Below are 22,143 nucleotides of genomic sequence, written 5' to 3'. Positions count from 1 at the left end.
TGGCAGTACGGTTCGCCCTGCACCGCTTCCGAGCGTTGCTGAGGGGTCAACACGTACTTGTCCGGACAGACAACACGGCCACTGTAGCATACATCAACCACCAGGGCGGTCTACGCTCCTGCCGTATGTCTCAACTCGCCCGCCATCTCGTTTTATGGAGTCAGAAGCACCTGAGGTCCCGTCGTGCTATCCACATCCCGGAAGAACTGAACCGTGCAGCCGACGAGCTCTCACGGATTCAGCCACTTCCTGGAGAATGGAGACTCCATCCCCAGACGGTCCAGCTGATTTGGGAACAGTTCGGCGACGCACAGGTAGATCTGTTTGCCTCCCACGACTCTTCCCACTGCAGCCTGTACTATTCCCTGACCGAGGGCACGCTCGGCACGGATGCACTGGCGCACAGCTGGCCCCAGGGCCTACGCTTATATGCGTTTCCCCCAGTGAGCCTTCTCGCACGAGTACTGTGCAAGATCAGGGAGGACAAGGAGCAGGTCATGTTGGTGGCCCCGTATTGGCACGGCCAGACCTGGTTCTCAGAACTGCTACTCCTTGCGACAGCCCCTCCCTGGCCTATCCCTCTGAGACGGGACCTCCTCTCTCAGAGACGGGGCACCCTATGGCACCCGCGTCCAGCGCTCTGGAAGCTCCACGTGTGGCTTCTAGACGGGACGCGGCAGGTTTGAGTGGCCTGCCCCCTACGGTGGCCGCCACCATCACTTCCGCTATTGCAGAGTCTACACGACACCTCTATGCGTTGAAGTGGAACCTCTTCGTCACCTGGTGCTCTTCCCGCCAAGAAGACCCCTGGAATTGCCCGATCGGGTCCGTGCTTGAGTTTCTCCAAGAGGGGCTGGAGCGAAGGCTGTCTCCCTCCACCCTGAAAGTGTATGTGGCTGCAATATCTGCCCATCACGACCTCTTGGGAGACAAGAAGGTAAGTCAGCACGACCTGATCATCAGGTTCCTGAGGGGAGCGAGGAGACTGAATCCTCCTCGCTCTCCTCTCGTTCCCTCTTGGGACCTCTCAGTAGTCCTAAGTGCTCTGCAGAGGCCTCCCTTTGAGCCTTTGCGGTCGGTTGATATTAAGTTCCTGTCGATGAAGACGGCTCTGCTGACCGCATTGGCCTCTCTTAAGAGGGTCGGGGACCTGCAGGCTTTTTCAGTTGACGAAGCGTGCCTAGAATTCGGGCCGGCTAACTCTCACGTGACCTTGAGACCCCGGCCTGGATATGTGCCCAAGGTTCCTACCACTCCCTTCAGAGATCAGGTAGTGAACTTGCAAGCGCTGCCTTTGGAGGAGGCAGACCCAGCCTTGGCATTGCTCTGTCCAGTACGCGCTCTCCGCGCTTATGTAGACATGACGCAGTGTTTCAGGACCTCAGACCAGCTCTTTGTCTGTTATGGTGGAGAGCGGAAGGGAAGAGCTCTCTCAGAGCAGAGGTTGTCGCACTGGATAGTGGACACCATTGTTTTGGCTTACCAGCAGCAAGGTCGACCATGTCCCCTTGGTGTGAGGGCACACTCCACCCGGAGTGTGGCCTCCTCTTGGGCTCTAGCGCATGGCGCCTCGCTAACAGACATCTGCAGAGCTGCAGGCTGGGCGACACCCAACACATTCGCCAGATTCTACAATCTCCGAGTGGAGCCAGTGTCCGACTATGTACTCGCCCCCCCGAGGGGCCGGTAATTGACCAGGCTCTAGGTGTCTTCGCTTGCTCGCCACTCCACGGACTGGATACGTGCGATATTCTCCTCAGGTGAGCTCCCCGAGAGCCCTGAGCTCCTCCAGCACTGTCGACGCCAACATCAGTTCAGTCTGCCCTTTCGAGCCCAGACCCTCATGTCCGGCCAGGTGCCCCGTGTGCATGGTTCCCTCCGGCGACCCCCACACGAGTATTTCCACCGTAAGCCTCCTCAGTGAGCAGGTGTCTTTCCCTTGGCAAGCCCCTGCCACCCCTAGGGTTAAAAATCCACCTTCGGCTGGTACCCTAGAGTTTCCCATATGCAGCCCACAGCGGGTCATATGTGTACTCTCTAAGTCCTCCCCACGGGTAGGCATCTTGGCATTCCCTCACTGGGATATGCTTCCCAGTGTACCTTGGTAATCCTGTGATAAGTGGGAGTCCTACGGCCTTAAGTGGCGGGATCTCACACTTACGCAGGGCACTGGACGACAGCTGAGTGGCGCGGTTATATTGGAACCCCCATTCGTCAGTCACTGACGTACGTTGGAGTGACTGAACGAAAGGGAACGTCTCGGTTACGTATGTAACCCTCGTTCCCTGAGGAGGGAACGGAGACGTACGTTCCTTAGCCACATCAGCTGTGCTGCTGGAACACGGAGTTCAGGTCTTGGCTCCGCAGCAGATACATAATGCGATGTTGCCAGCGTACTTCCTTATATACCCACACGGTGGGGCGGAGTTACGCATGCAAATTCCACATGCCCATGGCATTGGCACGCCATTGGGCGCTGTTAAACACCTCGAAGGTAATTGGCTTCTAGGCGAAACCCCCATTCGTCAGTCACTGACGTACGTCTCCGTTCCCTCCTCAGGGAACGAGGGTTACATACGTAACCGAGACATTTTTTTTAGAGGTAAGTACACAAAGATTAATACAATTCATACAATTTTCATTTTGTGTTTTTATTTATCTTAATTTCTTACAACTTGTGAGCTTCTCCTGGGCGAGTCAGAGTGAACTGCGACGTTAATAAAGTCACGTGAATGCCCTCCGTGCACAACCAACGGCCAGGATATTCTTTAATACATTGCATTTCAGTTTGTTTTTCACCAAACCCTATCATATTTTTATTAAACTTTATTTCTTAAGCTGGGTATACCAGTGCGATTTTCGTCCGATTTCGAGCCGAATTCTGACTCATGCAACTCTTCTTTGGGTCGGGACGATTTTCAGTTTTGTCGTGCGTCGTTTGTTGTGAGGTGTTTGTCTATGAGAGGATTTTAGTATCAAAATGATTCATCTGTGCGTGCAGGGCCAGCCCTGACCAATTTGCTGCCCTAGGCAAGATTTTACTTGGTGCCCATTGTATCAAGGTTTAGCACTACATGTTATCAGTCTAAGTTGCGGAAACACTGCTACTGTTTTATTTTTTTAATGCATTGATGTTTTTACATTTTTATTGTTGTTGTTTTATATGATGTCCAGTCCATTCTACCCCATCATTATGTTCATGATATTATTATTATTTAATTTTTTTAAATAATAGGCTGGTGATAGTTAAACTATACAAAAATAGCACCTACGCCACATAACAGCCTAAACACAAATAACAAGTACAAGCACAAACTATTGAGAACTAGCAAAAGTGTTTGTTTTCCAGTAGATGGCAGCAAACTTCCACTAATATGCACATTCATGTTTTCACCATGAATTAAACTGAGAAATTTAGATATTTAATGTGAAATTTACATAAAATGTTGCTATTTTAAATAAACCTGTATTTAAATATCATTACTAATTTCAGCAAATACATTTTAAAATGTCCATATGTCCCCTTAAAACTGCACAACTGTAGAGTAAAAACATTAGGCTATTAAAAAAAGTGATATTACATGTGTTTAAAAAAACAGATATGAATTTTTTTTTTTTGACAAAATACACTGTCTGTGGCCACTGGAGAACCCAGAACAGCTGCTTGCATATAGTTTAAGGTAAAACTGGAATTAAATAGCGTACATTAGTATTTTACTTCTATGCAATTAAATAAACTGTTCATTCATTACATCACTTTACCTCTGTCTTTACACTGCAAAAATGCTCTTCTTCTTTAGTATTTTTTTCTTGTCTCCAGTCCAAACATCAAAAAATTCTTAAATCAAGATGTATTTACTAGTAAAATTACATTAGATCATTTTTTCCTTGTTTTCTGGGGGAAAAAAATCAAAATGGAGTTTTAGCTTAAAACTAGCACAATTATCTGCCAAATGGGGTGAGAAAAATTATCTTATTTCTGTTTGGGACAGAAACAAGAAACAAGATTTCAATCAGAAACAAGATTATTTTTCTCACCCCATTGGCAGATAATTTAGCTTGTTTTAAGCATAAACTCACTTAAGAAAAAATATAATTTTACTTATCTAGTAAATGCATCTTGGTTTAAGAATGTTTAGATATTTAGACTAGAAACAAGACAAAAATACTAAATAAGAAGAGCATTTTGCAGTGTTTCCCTTATCTTGCCTGCATCAGAGGGCTTCTGTTTTTTATGACACTACAATTCGGCCATCCGTCATAAATTATCAGGCAACTTACACCGTGTCTACACCTGGAGCGAGCGGCCAAGCACCCTAAAAAATGAAAGCAATCCTGTCTACATTAGATGCGGCGAGAGGCGACGCGACACAACAAATTCCCAATGTTAAACTGATCACGCGTTATAGGCTTGGCTATTTCTGACGCACTTCAAGTAGCTCGCCGGGGGAGATTGATGAGGCGGACCGGGAAGATGTGGGGGACTTAGTTCTGTTGTTTTGCGCTTTATTTGGTAATATTTCAAATGAAAATGAATAAAATAGTATCAGTAATACATTTTGGCGCCCCTATGGATGAGTGGCGCCCCTAGCATTTGCCTATTCCGCCTATGCCACGGGCCGGCCCTGTGTGCGTGCAACGAGTAAGATGTGCATTTGTGGATCCAGTGCCGCGCATGCATTCATTGACTCGTTTGAGAGTCAATCCTATTTGATTCATTTGGATTGAGACAATAGGATCGACTCACAAACGAGTCAATGAATGCATGCGCGGCACTGGATCCACAAATGCACATCTCAATCGTTGCACACACAGATTCTGACCAACACTAAAACAAAATCGCATTCACAATTATGTCTCTATTTGTACAAAATGCTGCACATTCATGTAATTCTGTATTTAGCACACACAAGTTGAAAGGAATTTGTTTGTGGATAATTGTGCATGCATTTATTATTCATTTTATTAGTATCTGGATGTTGTGGGGCTGTCTTGGCTGACACGCCTCTGCAGCATCGCGTGGCGGTCGGGGACAGTGCCTCTGGGATGGCAGACCGGGGTGGTGGTTCCTCTTTTTAAGAAGGGGGACCGGAGGGTGTGTTCCAACTACAGGGGGATCACACTTCTCAGCCTCCCCGGGAAAGTCTATGCCAGGGTACTGGAGAGGAGAATACGGCCGATAGTAGAACCTCGGATTCTGGAGGAACAGTCTGGTTTTCGTCCGGGCCGTGGTACACTGGACCAGCTCTATACCTTCTACAGGGTGCTGGAGGGTTCATGGGAGTTTGCCCAACCAGTCCACATCTGTTTTGTGGATTTGGAGATGGCATTCGACTGTGTCCCTCGCGGCATCCTGTGGAGGGTGCTGGGGGAGTATGGGGTCCGGGGTCCTTTGCTAAGGGCTGTCCGATCCCTGTACGACTGAAGCAGGAGTTTGGTCCGCATTGCCCGCAGTAAGTTAGACTTTTTCCCGGTGCATGTTGGACTCCGGCAGGGCTGCCCTTTGTCGCCGGTTCTGTTCATAATTTTTATGGAAAGAATTTCTAGGCGCAGCCAGGGGCCGGAGGGTGTCAGGTTTGGGGACCACGTGGTTTCGTCTCTGCTCTTTGCGGATGACGTTGTCGTGTTGGCCCCTTCTAACCAGGACCTACAGCATGCACTGGGACAGTTTGCAGCCGAGTGTGAAGCGGCTGGGATGAGGATCAGCACCTCCAAATCCGAGACCGGTCCTCAGTCGGAAAAGGGTGGTTTGCCCACTTCAGGTTGGTGGAGAGTTCCTGCCTCAAGTGGAGGAGTTCAAGTATCTAGGGCTCTTGTTCACGAGTGAGGGGAGGATGGAACGGGAGATTGACAGATGGATCGGTGCAGCTTCTGCAGTACTGCGGTCGATGTACCGGTCTGTTGTGGTGAAGAAAGAGCTAAGCCGTAAGGCGAAGCTCTCGATTTACCGGTCAATCTACGTTCCTACTCTCACCTATGGTCAGGAGCTTTGGGTCATGACCGAAAGGACAAGATCCCGGATACAGGCGGCCGAAATGAGCTTTCTCCGCAGGGTGGCTGGGCGCTCCCTTAGAGATAGGGTGAGAAGCTCAGTCACTCGGGAGGAACTCAGAGTAGAGCCGCTGCTCCTCCACATCAAGAGGGGTCAGCTGAGGTGGCTCGGGCATCTGTTCCGGATGCCTCCTGAACGCCTTCCCGGGAAGGTGTTTCGGGCATGTCCAACCGGGAGGAGGCCCCGGGGAAGACCAAGGACACGCTGGAGGGACTATGTCTTCTGGCTGGCCTGGGAACGCCTCGGTGTACCCCCGGAAGAGCTGGAGGAAGTGTCTAGGGAGAGGGAAGTCTGGGCATCTCTGCTTAGACTGCTGCCCCCGCGACCCGGCCCTGGATAAAGCGGAAGAAGATGGATGGATGGATGGATGGATGGATGGATGGATGGATTTATTAGTAAAATCATCCCATATTCGTCCAGTGTACAGGGATAAACGAGAGGCGGTCGGATGAATTTCTGGCATGTCAGTTCTTCTGGTCGGACCTCGTGCAGGTATCGCACAGCTGAAGCAGAGCTACCTGATTGCCCTTTTGGCGGTGAGGGGAAATAGGACAATCAGTAGCTCTGCTTCAGCTGTGTGATTAGCTCACGAGGGCCGGCCACAATTACAGAATTCCAATTTAATATTTAATGCAGCAAGAAAGAAAACGAAAGAAGAGTGAGATCTTCTGTAGACAGCTAATGTTATATCAAACTGCAGAAATTTAGCAAACTGCTGCACCTTCAGCTCGTGTTGTAAAATGGATAATCTCTTCCCAACCACAGTGTGGCCTATCCAGCTCCTCTTTTATTAATTTAGCTATTTCATTATTAATTTACTTGTTTCACTTTCACACTTTATTTGTTTATTTACTATTATTTACTATTAAATACAGTATTAATATTAGATAAAATAAGATAGATATTTGAAGATATTTTCACCTTGCTTTTCCATTAATTCCTCCTGTGTGTCTGCAGGTGCTTTAAAGGGAAAAGTTTATACTAAAATTAATTAAATAGTCTTGAATTTAAATTCAGCGTCTTTTAACTGGAATGTAAAGATTTTGATCACATTTCAAATTTAACTTCATTTTGTAGTACATTTGTAATGTATAATTAGTCACATTTCCAAATATTTACTAACATCTTGTTGTTTTAGGTGCATTACAAGTGAATGCTGATAAAAACGAGGCATCAGAGTTTATCTTTGCTGGGACGGTGCAAAAATGGCTCCGTTACGCCCCTGAAAGGCTTGGGGGCACTGGTCGTGGTGGAAACCCCTGAGTTTAGAGTATTTAATTCTTTCTTCTACCTTTTTTCTTTCAGTAGTACAGTCCCATTTCTGTCTTTATTGGCGAGTTTCCATTTGTATTTACTTCCATTTTGCAGATGCAGGTTGTCATGTTTTTCACTTTTTGCAATTTTCACAAATTCTGAGGTAATTGTTTTAAGTCAATATGAGATTTCCTGTTGAAACTGTGGGGCATAAATAAATACATTTGCATGTAAACTGAAGGATGTTGTTTACTTTGAGTGACTTTTTGATACAAAATCATATCAATTGCAGCCATACATGAAAATGAACTGGCATAGAATCCTGCTGTACATAAAGCAAGATTGATTTTATAGTGTTTCTATGTTGATTCAGTGTTAAATAAGTGATTTAATTGTAGTTGAAAAAATATTGATTTTAAGCCCATCTTCATCCATTTTTCATCATTGAAATAACATTATTTCAGGGTGCAAACCTGACGAAAAATCAATGTTAAATTTCAACATTGATTCAATGATATTTTAGTTGATGCATTAACATTGATTCAACGATGATTCAGTGTTGGTCTGCTATCTGGGACATGAGGTCTCTCATCTGAATGAACTATCAGGTGTTTTTTTAGATTCGATGATTAAATAAAATCTTTCCCACACTGATCACAGTTAAATGTTTTTTCTCCAGAGTGACGGAGCAGATGAACATTGAGAGCTGATGTTTGAGTAAAACTCTTTCCACACTGAGTGCATGTATACGGTTTCTCTCCAGTGTGAATTCTCATGTGTCTGTTAAGGTCTCGTTTTTGCGTGAAACTCTTTCCACACTGAGAGCAGGTGTGCAGCTTTTTGGCTTTTGTTTCTTGAGTTTTGAACTCACAGAGTTTCTTTACGCCATTTAGTGTCGTTGCTCCTTCACTTCCATCTGGTCTAAAATAAACATATAAAGTAGTCAGAATCAGTTCAATGAGGTTAAATGTGAAAATTAAAACACTCAGCAGAAAACAAGACATCAGGGGCCATATTCACAAAACATTTGATTTTACCACTAAGAGTTCTCGTAAATGGTAGTAAAAGTTCTTAGTTACAATTTGTCTCTTAAAGCCCATTCACAAAGCTGCAGAGAGCAACTTTTACTAAGAAATAGAGAGAAGTCGTAAGCTAAGAGTAAGGGCGGGGTTGACCTCGTTGCTATGGGTGATGTCATCACGCTTACTAACTATGACCACAGTGATTGGCTGATAGGGGAGGAATATGAATAATATCAAAAACTTTAGGACTCAGCCGACAACGGCAGTCCTAAAGCTGGCAAGATACAGCACAATAACATTCAGCAAAATATCGTCTAATTATCATTATCGTGAAAATCCCAGAAAATATCGAGAAAACCTTTTTTGTCAATATCGTACACCCCTACTCCTAGCGTTTCATTATTTTAGGAGCTAGTTTTAGCGCTAAGATGCTCTTAGAGCAAAAATTTGTCCTAAAATAAAGGTTGACACGGCCATTATTATTAAGAGTTTCTCCTAAATCTGTAAGTTAGGAGCTACTTTTACCCTCAAGATATTTCGTGAATACGGCCACTGGGCCTGTATTTATCCACCTGTTTCCGGTGAGGCGGCGGAAGTAGAATACCAATGGTATTTTGTGTGCTAGTTAGTGAAGAGGCTGTGTTTTTCGGATCATTGGCAAGGTTTCAAAATTATCATTTTTACTTTTTTTATCAGATGGTGCCACAAGGGTTAAGTGAAGGGACTGTGAAGCAAAATTTGCAACATGAATGACACACACTTAAAGGACAACTCCGGTGAAAAATGAACCTAGGGGTAATTAACACATGGTTACCGAGTAGATCGTTCTCTGGGATGCGTTTTCATGAAAATCCAATGTAAAGAGTTTTATGTTCTGTCTTTAAAAAAGTATCTTCTTATTAAATTGTTTGTACACTTACAAAGTTCTCAATGCTTCGGTTTGCATGTAGGGACCCTCATTATGCTACCGTGTTAGTGTGAGACTATTTTGAGCCTTGTTAGTGGTATTAACTAGCGATTTAATTTTACTTACTCTATGCCCCATAGACTAGCATTATAAGCTAATCGGTTTTTTGGGAAAAAAATCTTTACATTCGATTTTCATGAAAACGCATCCCAGAGAACGATCTACTCGGTAACCATGTGTTAATTACCCCTAGGTTCATTTTTCACCATTGTCCTTTAACATTTCAGTTTAGTACATTTATTAGTTAATTAATAATATCACAATACAATAAATAAAAAAAAAAATGTGTGTTCTTAATTGTCCTTACTTTACTGACCTTCCACAAAAGCTGCTGCATGACTACAACAGTGTCCTGGCCCTGTAATACATGAACAACCCGCTGTCTGTACTTCACCTGTCACTGATGCTAGCACCCATGCCTTGTGAAGGGATACGTGTAGGCCATGGGTCTCAAACTCGCGGCAAGTGGCCCGCGGGATGATATTTTGTGGTCCCTTACTTGACATCAAAGTTTAGTGTTAGTGCGGCCCACAAGTCCTGAAAAGCACCTTTTTGCTGAGTCGTTGCGTGTGCCGTGCTTGCCACGCTTGCTGCCTCCTGTGTGTGTGTGTGTTTCCGTGAGAGAGTTGGCTCGCCCCGCCCTCATGCAGTATAATTGGTTGACACCGCGTGATTGACAGGAACAGAATGTGAGGCTGATCAGACATTCAAAACCAATGTGGTCTAACAGCGCTCGTCAATGTCAAAATGATTGAGATGGCCAATCAAATCAAAGTAGGCGGGGTTTACGTTCTCTTTTGACTCATGCACAGTCTTCGCGCAAAGGCGAGCGCGTCAATTTATCGTTTAATGCCATTGCGTAGAGAGACTCTATTCTTTCCAGGTGAAATCACAAACCAAAATGCACACAAACGTGCCCATGCTCTTAAAGGGGTCATAGAATGACATTTTTGTACAAGTTAATATGATTCTTTAGTGTCTAAATGAAAAGTTTGTAATATACTTTAATTAAAAATTCTCATTAGTATTGTAAGAAAACACTCATTTTACCTGGTCAAAACCAGCTTAGTTTTCAGCAAGTCATTTCAGTGTATGTGACTTTAAATGATAATGAGCTTTGCTCACCCCGCCCCCTCTGCTCTGTGGGGCGTTCGGTTCGGCCCAACACAACACCACACGTGGAGTGTTGCCTTTACAACATTTGAGGGTATATTTTCGAGAAATAATGGCAACGGGAGTCTCTGAGGACACATCTGAGCAACCTTATCATTTTGAACCGGAGTCGGACCAGGAACAGATGACGAACGTTTCTGAATGGTTGGTTAACGTCATGTCACTTTGATCTATCTTTGTACTGGCAGAGTAGCGTAGTCGCTATGAGTTTACTGATGTGTTAGTTCATTGACAGATTGATGTTATGTTATAAGATTTTTTTTTTTTACATTACTTCTTAATCAGTAACAGACACCGTTATAAACCATGTACAAAAGTAAGCTTAGTGTAGTGTTACCACGTTAACTTTATCACCCGAGTAACTTACACAGTTTGTAATAACAAACAAAACGCGTTGTTCATTATAAACGTGGGATTATGAATTATATTGAGAACGTCATACACAGAAAGCATGCCGTAATGTCACTTACCCTGTAAACTTTAACCTCATTCATTGTGAAGCGTGCAAGCGATTTGCAAAGATTAATATAAAGGTTAATAAAACACTCACATCTCCCTGAGGTGCAGCAGGAACACAATCCTTTTTTCAAGAGCAGCTTATTAGCAAAACCTGCTTTATACTGACCCTCGTTTATAAAGCAGTCTGCTGAGAAATGATTCGCGCAAACATTGACGTTGATCGGGGGGAATATTCCCTTCTAAAACAAAACTCAGCAGCCACTGGGTCTTCAGCGGTTCGGATTTAGGAACATCAAAATGACTGCTGTGTTCGTTATTACACCCAACAACACAACACCACAATCGCTTAGACGCCATTCTGCTCCAGCGTATCAACAATGGCGGACTGATGACAGCTCGCTCAGGGCGGGTCTGTGTTGAAACGCTGCTGTCAATCAACAATCTTAGGAGGGGCGTACACCGTGTAACGTCACACGGTCAGACGGCTCGATTTGAGACAGGGGAAAATATATAAGGAGATTAAAAAAAAACACTGGATGTATTTTTATCATTATAGGATGGTTGTGTACAGGCACTGCCAACACACATTTCCGTATAATCAACTTGTAAAAGTGCATGTACCATTCTATGACCCCTTTAATATACATTCATTGATGAACATCTTTGATTTTAATGAAGAAGAAAAAAACTATATGAGAGCGGATTAGAACCCAGAACCTTTGACACGGTTTACAAAACTTCTACCACTAGGGAGCTCAAATGTTAACAGCGGATCTAGGTATTTATTCACTCATGCGACGAATCTCGGGACTAATAATATATTTGACGCAAATTAATGCAAATATTATTTGCAAATAGTCCCAAAAAGATTATTTCCTTGAATTAGACCTAGAATTTTGTTCACTGTTCTGTTTGATCTGGTTACGGCCTTGTTTTGAATTAGTCTACAGGGTTTCCCACACATAGACTAATTCATGGCGTTGCGCCACAGAATCAACACCGGCCGCTCATATTGCGTGTCGTTATTCTTCTTTTCTTTTTAAGCTATTTTAAACACGCAGTGTATTTGTTCAGCTGCATTTCCTTTCCTCTCTCTCCTTCCGTCTCTCTGTCACTGAAACAAAGTCTAATCTTTTAACATTTTTAAAGTTTTAATACAAAATTCAAACAATAAATAATAATTGTATTTCGCGAATGTGGCATAACAGTTAAAGCCAGAGGCCTTAACTGCTTCACTGTACAGGTATTTGCAGCAGTGTTTGGAAAACAGTACAGCATAGTGTGCATTGACTATTATGTCAACTATATTTACAGTATCATTTTATTATGGAGAGTGATTAAGGTGCAACATTTTAACATTAATGTTAATGTTTTTCTTGTATTTAGCCCTCAGGTATTCCTTACTAATTGGTCGCACTCATACTCATTGATGGTCAAATGTGACTATACACCTTAACTATTTTTCAATTAAATAAATGTTCTATATTTTAGTTTAATAATATTTATTGAATATTTTGAAGAGATATTTTAGTACTAAATAGGCCTACTATTTGTGCAATAATTATGGTTCATTAATGACCATTTAATGAATTAAAATATTTTTCTTCTAATATTTTACAACCCCAACCCCAAATCAGAAAAAGTTGGGACAGCATGGAAAACGCAAAAAAAGAAAAAAAAGAAATGATTTCTAAATTTACTTTGACTTGTATTTCATTGCAGACAATATGAACACAAAATATTTCATGTTTTGTCTGGTCAACTTCATGTCATTGTAAATATGCATCCTTTCCTGTCATTCAGACCTGCAACACATTTAAAAAAAAGTTGGGACAGTAAAGCATTTACCACTTTGTAATGTTGCCATTCCTTTTCACAACAATTGAAAAGGAATGGCATTTATATATTTCATCACGACCAGATGAAAACGCTAAATTATCTAAACTGACAGCGTGTGTTGATGATATTAAACACTGGATGACGTGTAATTTTCTGCTATTGAATTCAGATAAAACGGAGGTATTACTTATTGGTCCCAAAAACTGCCCACAAAACCTCTCACAATACAACTTTAACTTGGAAGGATGTCCTGTCGCTTTATCCACTACAGTAAAAGACCTGGGTGTTATATTAGACCGCAACTTGTCTTTCGAAAATCATATTTCATATGTTACAAGAACGGCATTTTTCCACCTTAGAAACATTGCTAAGCTACGTAACATGCTATCTATCTCAGATGCAGAAAAGTTAGTTAATGCATTCATGACCTCGAGACTAGATTACTGTTATGCTTTATTAGCTGGTTGTCCTGCATCATCAGTAAACAAACTACAGTTAGTCCAAAACGCAGCTGCTAGAGTTCTTACTAGGTCAAGAAAATATGATCATATAACACCAATTTTATCATCTCTACACTGGTTACCTATTAAGTTCCGTATCAATTACAAAGTATTGCTACTGACCTATAAAGCCCTAAATGGTTTAGCTCCAGTGTATTTAACGGATCTTTTATTGCCCTACAATCCATCGCGCTCTTTAAGATCACTAAACTCGAGGCTTCTGGTCATTCCTAGGATATCTAAGTCCACTAAAGGAGGGAGGGCATTTTCACATTTAGCTCCTAAACTCTGGAATAGTCTTCCTGATATTGTTCGAGGTTCAGACTCGCTGTCCCAGTTTAAAACTAGATTAAAGACGCATCTCTTTAGCCAAGCATTCACATTATAAATACGTTTTATACTACAGTTAAATCGCACCAACAGTATTAATATTCTGAACAGCAGCTATGCTAATTATTTCCCATCTGCTTTTCTGTTGTTATCTCGGGACACTAGTCCCGAGGTAACTAGTTCGTCAGCTCCAGTTTGTATCCAGCCTCTCATGGAGACTTCAGATGCCCCTGTGATGAGACGACTCGACGCCTGTGAAGAGACGACTCAACGCCAGCGTTGTTATGGCCTAAAATAATACATGATTGATTAACTTATCCTAACATTTTTCTTTAACATTCTCTTTCTAACATTTTTCAATGTACATTTATGAAATGCACTTTCTGTGAAGCTGCTTTGAAACAATGTGTATTGTGAAAAGCGCTATACAAATAAATTTGAATTGAATTGAATTGAACAATTAAAAGACGTTTAGGGACTGAAGACACCAAGTGATGAAGTGTTTCAGGTGTAATTTTGTCCCATTCTTCCTGCAAACAAGTCTTAAGGTGGGCAACAGTACGGGGTCTTCATTGTACCCTCTTCCTCCGCAGCCAGGACTTTGTAATGTGTGCAGAATGTGGTTTTGCATTGTCTCTATGCATGGACGTCCCTGGAAAAGATGTCTTCTTGAAGGCAGCATATTATGCTCCAAAATCTCTATGTACTTTTCAGCATTAATGGTGCCTTCACAGAAGTGCAAGTTACCTTTGCCAAGGGCACTGACACAACCCCATACCATGACAGACCCTGGCTTTTGGACTTGTTGCTGGTAACAGTCTGGATGATCCTTTTCTTCTTTGGTCCGGAGCACACGGCGTCCATTCCTCCCAAAAAATACCTGAAATACTGATTCATCTGACCACAGTACACGTTTCCACTGTGTGATGGTCCATCCCAGATGCCTCCGAGCCCAGAGAAGTCGACGGCGCTTCTGGACACTGTTAACATAGGGCTTCCTTTTGGCACAGTACAGTTTTAACTGGCATTTGTGGATGTAATTACGTATTGTGGTACTTGACAAAGGTTTGCCAAAGTAATCCTGAGCCCATGTGGTGATATCGCTTATAGATGAATGACGATTCTTGATGCAGTGCCGCCTGAGGGATCGGAGATCACGGTTGTTCAGCTTAGGCTTGCGCCCTTGTCCTTTACGCACTGAAATTCCTTGAATCTTTTAATTATGTTATGCACTGTTGAATGTGAAATATCCAAATCTCTTCCTATCTTTCTTTGAGGAACATTTTTTTTAAACATTTTTAAAATTTAAAATTTAAAATTTAGGAGCCATCTTTGCTCCTAAAGGATTAGACCTTTCTTGGATGCTGCTTTTGTACCAAATCATAATTACAATAACCTGTTGACATCACCTGTTTCAAATCACATCATTGTTTAAACATTTTACCTCATTACTAGCCCTAAATTGCTCCTGTCCCAACTTTTTTTGAAATGTGTTGCAGGTCTGAATGACAGGAAAGGATGCATATGTAGCAACAATGACCCGATTCAATCAGATTTTGGGCCGAATACATCACCGGATGAGGCTTCTACACACCAACTCGTGACTCTCCTAATCAAATCAGACATAGACAATGGGGTGTGTGTGTAAGAGATATCGAAGTTAATGAACAACCACGATGTCCGCCAGATTGTCTGAGTCTAAAGAATGGAGCATCGAATTGTACCGCCTGAAGGCATCCACATGACTTTACACACACACACACACATATCAGCGCTGAAAGAAGACAATTCTTGCACAACACGTGTTACTTAAAACATGGGACTTAAAGAACCGTCTTAATAATGTTCAAAATTATATATTCCGTTGATTTCATGTCTTTATACAATGTATTAGAATAACTAGGATGTTTACTGTCGTAAATCAAAACCTGAATGCCAGTAACTGTGATAATCTTATATATCTGGACGCGCAAATCGTAGAATGACCGTTCTTAGTATCTCTGATATCGCAAACATCTGACTAGGCCAAATCTTCAACAAAAATCACAAGAAGATGCATAATTTCAGGAATACCAGCGTTCTAAAGAAAAAGAGGCTTAGAATGTCCACCCTATTGATTAACTCAGCGGAGGGGAGTTCAGAGAACAATGAAACACGCGCGCTCTCTCTCTCCACGGATGTGATTGGATCTCTCCATAAGTCGGGCTCGGCCACTTCATCTATAAATGCAGAAGTTTATCATTAACTCCTGGCATTCCGCCACTACAAGGACCCTGGCCTTCGCCCCCTCCCCTTGAGAGAAGGACCCCTTTGGCACCAAGCCAAAAGAGAGAGACGGACCTGCAACTTCTGGAGCCACTTTCCTGAACTTCACAGCTATTCTCCCGGACACTCACCTCCGTAGCGAACTTCCACGACGATTCGAACTCAGACACGTACACGAGAGAGCCTAATGCAAGTATTATATTTCACCTTAAACTGCTTGTACGAGGTTGTCTTAAATTAATCCTGATTCACGAAATCATAAATGTCTGAAGGGCTGTGGTGAACTGTCTGTCTCTCTCTCCCTCTCTCTCTCTCTCTCATCTCTCTCTCTCTCTCATCTCTCTCTCTCTCCCTCGTGGATTCTCTCTTTCCATCATTCTCTTCCCTTTGATTTTATTCGTTAAATTTGATTTTTCCTTGTTTGTACCATATCGTTTGTTTCTCCTATATATATGCATATTTACCCCCGTGTGATTCGTAGCTTTGTATTCTATAGTGTTTTATTAAAACTCAATAATTGCATTAAATTGAATCCTTATTGTTTTGCTCACAAATCTCGAAGTCACTGAAGCGTAAGATCTAAGCTACCCATTTAAGCTTGATTTTCATGTATTACTACTTCAGTAATACAAATTGTGCAAACATAAGAGATATTATTTGTCCTGATCAAACAGATCAATGTTTCTTAAGGTTTGTAAGATTGATAATTGATGAAGAAATCAATTTGGATAAAGGTTACTTTTAAATGATTAAAGGTTCCGTTATACGTTAATTTTTCTGTACAACAAGCTAATAATATTCATAAACCCATGAATATTCATACCATTTGAATTAATTATTCCCCAAAACTTATTGTTGTTACACATATTTACAAATGACATGAAGTTGACCAGACAAAACATGAAATATTTTGTGTTCATATTGTCTGCAATGAAATACAAGTCAAAGTAAATTTAGAAATCACTTTTTTTTTTTTTTTTGGAGTTTTCCATGCTGTCCCAACTTTTTCTGATTTGGGGTTGTACAATTAGTGTAGTAATTAAGGTTAAAATAGAGAATTCCAATGCAAAGAGGCAAATTAGAGTCATTTTGTGGCTGGAAAAATAATACATTTAATTTGTAATTGCCATGGTTTACCCACTATAGGTGCCTGTATGGCTGTTTTATAAATATACATGTATCTAGTTGCTCAAAAAAAGTATTGCAGATCATAACTGCTTACTTTTTTTAGGTTTTGCATTTGAATACATATTTAGACATGATCAAACACTAGATTTTTTTAAATGTGAAATTTTAAAACGTTAATAACTTACATCCTAATATTTTTAATGATACTTATATAAGCACACACAAGTGAATATTAATGAATGCGAGCAAATATAATTTAACCCAAGAAAAGTTTTTCCTTATATGTACAGTAGGCTATATACATATGAATTGATACTGAATCAACATCAAAATCGATATTTGTGCCAATCACCAACCCCAAATACCCCAGTTGTGCTCCTTTTTTGTGGAATACTTGATGCGGCCCAGCGTGACCCAGAGTCTACCTCCAAAGGCCCCCAGGTAAATTGAGTTCGAGACCCCTGGTGTAGGCTCAGGCTCGGCTCAGTGTCCGCTTTTAGATCGTTTCCGACAGATACTGATACGCCTCCGAGCTTTTCAAATTGCTCATCGCCTTACCATCACAGGCTACTGAATCTAGAAAATAGCTAAAAATGCTACCGTACGTGATACCCTTTTGATAGTTCGTTGAGGTTGTGTTCCCTCATCGTTAGCAAATTTGGATAGCTTGAATGACTGTCAACTGTTGAATGTCAAAAAGCTATGTTTCCATCCACCTATGTTTATGCACATTTCTGGATATCGCATAAAAAAAATGCTGAATGGAAACGGCAAGATGCTCATGAATTCTATAAATGCACATAAAAAAAGTTGTTTGTTTGAGTCAGATAAATACTCTATCCGATACGAAAACGTGTGCATAAACTACAATGGAAATGTAAAGTCCCGCTAGTTTACTTCGAACCGGAAGACTTTTGATGCAAGGCTTTATGGGGCGTAGGTAACTTGTGAATAAAACCTTTCAGAAATGCTCTTAAGAATATTCTTAAGCTTTGTAAATTAAAGTAGAGTTTTGTGAGTAAAGATGAACATGAAGCTTCAAGCTTTCTTGACGTTCTCATGCCTGTTTCACGCGAGAACTGCCGTCTCTGACTTGTTTGTTTCTCATTGCCATTATCTGTTATTGTTTGTATATTGTTGTGAGCATTAATTAAAATATAAAAGAAAATGAAAACTGACAGCCTCCGACATATGCCTGACCAGAGTTTCTCAGCGCGCTTAAGTCACGCTTCAAGTTACATCAAGCGTGAACTCAACTCTCTCATGTTCGTGCTGGTGACCGTTGGTCACAAACGATAGTCTACAGTTTAAAATATTGGTATTTTCATACAAGCACTTATCGTTTCACTTCAGAAGACATTGATACATCCACTGGGGTCGTATGGATTACTGTAGTTATTGCTGTATGTGCGGTTTAATGCTTTAACTTTTAGGAACCCAAATGAGTTTTCATTAGCTGAGATTATTTATTTTTCTGTGTTCATCTGAAGAAAGAAAGTCGTATACATCCAGGGCTCCAGAGTAACTTTTTAAAAAAGGGTTTTAAGCCAGTTATTTATATATTTTGTAATAGTGTGTCAGTAGGTAATATCAGTTTACATTTTTAAACATTCATTTTGCCATTAATTGTAATAATCCATTCCAGTGAGATTTTTGTATGCAGAAGGAGTCTGACAACAGAGGTATGATCCACACCGAGATCTGATCTCACCATCATCGAGTCCGTCTGGGATTACATGAAGAAACAGAAAAAACTGAGACTAAATCCAGAAGAACTGTGGCAGTGTCTCCAGGACGCTTGAAGAAACCCTCCTGCGCGCATTCTCTCTGTCTTCAAAATAAGCATCATCTTAGCTCCTTCTCATATTTCACATATTAATCAAAATCAAAAAGGTCGGAAGACCGAATCCATGTTGCACGTGGTGCATTCAGACACATTTTTCCTTGAATTACCGCTGGGTGTGAATTGCGCTCAAAAAACGCTGACTCTTCTCCGACCAGCTGACATTAAGCACACTTTCAATAAACGGGAAACAAATTATATCCAGTTACGAAGTGTTTTCTGTGTTTTGACAACTCTTTAGCGATGTTCTACTTCTAACAGACGGAATGGCCACACAACACGTCCAGCTAATGTCCGATTCGCGACCTTAATGACTCCTTTGAACTGAATAATCTTAACGACTAGTTAAAAGAACTGATCTGTACAACACTGAACTAACGAATCAGTTTAATCATTTACTCAGAACACCTCTGAAATGAGAACACAAGTGTGCTTACTCAATTTAGCAAGAGTGGTTAGTGAGAATTAGTTTTAATTATCCACAGTACACTGAAAAAAGATTTTCATTCATCCAATTAAAAAAATTTAGGGTAATGGTTCACATCCATATTTTATAACTTGAGCCAATGAAAAATAAATAACTTGCCCTAAACAATATTTTCTATGACTTTGAAATCTAATTTATATAATTTGGCACAAAGTATATTTTTCTTGTTGAAGAAAGTCAGTTAATTTAGATTCGATTTTTGATCTAAACAAAAAGATATAGATTTAATTAAACAACAGTTGTTTCTCATTTAAGAAAAATTTATTAGAAATTATTTGCTTTATCCAATCAAATATATTTCGATTTAATTAAACAATTATTTCTCATTTTTAAAAATACGAGTTAATAGAAATTTATTTTAAACAAATAAAAAGATAGATTTAATAAAACATGTTTCCCGTTAAGGAACATTTAATCTCATTAAAATTTGAATCAAAACACAAATCAATAATTTAATACATCTATATTTATTAACTTTTACTTCCACACATCCACAATTTCAGGATCATATTTTTAGGCAAACATTGCCCTAAGAACAATGCAGTGAATTAGGGAAATGCTAAAACTGCAGCTGTAGAAAGCATCTCACGATCTCTAACAATATTTGTTTTTACAGTTGGATAACATTTGCAGCATCCTAAAATACAATGAGGATAGTCAGGAATTAGAACGTCCCGTCTCGTAACCAGCAGCTTTTAGAATGCTACAGAACGTAGCACTGCAACTTGCAGGTTTCAACTGGAAACCCCCAATTAAGCCCAATTGTAAAGCTGGTCATAGAGCCTCTTCACTTTGTTGGACATGCCTTTTGGGTCCAGCTCCATGATGACTTTCTGGATATATTCAAATGTCAGTTTCAAAGTCTTGGGATACTCTAGATTGAGGGCATAAAGGAGGCCCAGGAGAATGGAAACAGCATTTGCGACTGACGGCAACTCGTTTAGAACCTCTTGTCCCTCGAGTATGATGCCAATGTCTTTGGGTACAGCTTGTGCATCTCTGATGACAAAGATGGCCATGGTTTCCTGTCGGAGAATTTGTTCAGCCCCTTCCTTCTCTGAAACCTGGAAAATAATTTAGGAAGGAGCGGGGGTCTTAATTCAATTATTATTAAAATTCTGATGGATACAAACATGCATACATACATACAGGGCTCGCAAAATTTTCAAAATAAATTCATAAATTCATGCGCCTCTTCACATTTCCATTCGTACGTCATTGATTTTCAAAAATGTCTCCACTGCGCTTGCAATCTGCAATTCTTTGGCAAAATTACATTTCCTTAATAAACACCATCTTTAAAAGAAAAATCTCCCTTTTCGCTGAACTTTGAATGTCATAACTGGAGATGTGGTTTATGCTCAAACAGCAACATTACACTAACTAAATAAAAAAAAAAGTAAATATCAAATCAACCACCTAGGGCTGGGCGATATGGCTGAAAACTGTATCACGATATAAGCGTTTCATATCGGTCGATATTGATATAATTGTAATGACCTGATCAATATCAGTCTTTTTGTTATTTTGTTATTTCTGAAATATATGGGTTATTGTATTTTGTTTGATAAAGTGCTTGATGCATATGCAAGAAGATTTATCATTTAATACTTTGTGCTGTTCAAATGTGCCTGGTAATTTAACAGTTAAGTTGTTTCTTTAAAATGTTTTAAGGATGGTTCATTACATAAGAGAAGCTCACTAATCAATCTGTTAATGTTAGAGATTTAGTGATTAAGAAAGTATTCTGTTGAACTATGTGAAATCCCGCGAGAGACGCGAGAACGGGAAGGGAAAAAACAGAAACTGAGCACGAGATTAAGCAGGAGGAATAGTCTGCTTTTAACACACAGTTTGTGGGCTTAACGTTTTAAGTTGGACTATAATTTGTTTATCAGAAACCGCGCTCTCTGCGTAGGAGTTTGTGACTGAGGGAAAGTGAAATACTACCAGAGGTGCGGGAGTTTTGGACTGTGACGCGAGTTTAGGTCGGTTAGCCTCTCTGGCTAAATTTAGCTCGTGGTTTTGCAGTAACGTGACTGTCATACGGTCGCGGGAGTGACCGCATACATATCGTTTGCCTGCTGGACGAGAGAAGACGACGTCAAGAAGAGATTCGCTGGCTGACGCAGATGTTTTCTTCATTGGGGATCGTTTGGCTGGCGATGCTGGACGGATGACGCCGATTAACCCTCGCTGTGCCGTTTGCAACCGGAGTTCACCTGACAAGAGATAGAGTTACAATCGCGGTAGGATCCGGGGTTTTTTCACTCTACATCAGGAGGTATTGTTGTTTTCTTCACTTCATGAGCTCCAACATTAAGCGCGCCAACGAACTAACTTAATGCAGGCCTGCTAAAAGAACTGAAAAAATAAGAGTGCACTCAGGTTACCACAGACTATTGATTTCCTTACCCGGGGTTTTTTTTTTCCCTTTTAATTGGGTTTTATTTTCATATTTGCTCTTTGCTGTTCAACTGTTATGTGAGTTTGGATAATACAAAAAGAGGAAATTGAGCTATGGTGTTCTTGTTGTTCATTCTTTCACCAGCCATTGTATTTGTTTAGCTCTGTATTTTCTGTGGTAATATTCTATGTCTTAAAACCAAGAATATTCTTTAAGGTTCTCATTGATAAGCAAAGAGATAGTGAGAATCATAGTGTTCCTAGACAGGATTATTATACAATGGAATGTCTCTTTCACCATTTTACCAAGCATTAGGGTTTAGAGGGTTCAATACTTTATACGCTGCTGTATAACGTACTTGCCTTGTCATGAGCCTATGGTAGGAAGGGTTACATTTTTGGGGGCTCGTCCGGGATA

The sequence above is a fragment of the Gobio gobio genome (genome assembly GCF_949357685.1).
Source record: "Gobio gobio genome assembly, chromosome: 8".
Lineage (NCBI taxonomy): Eukaryota > Metazoa > Chordata > Actinopteri > Cypriniformes > Gobionidae > Gobio > Gobio gobio.
The sequence above is the reverse complement of the archived record's forward strand: the minus strand, read 5'-3'. Positions refer to the sequence as shown.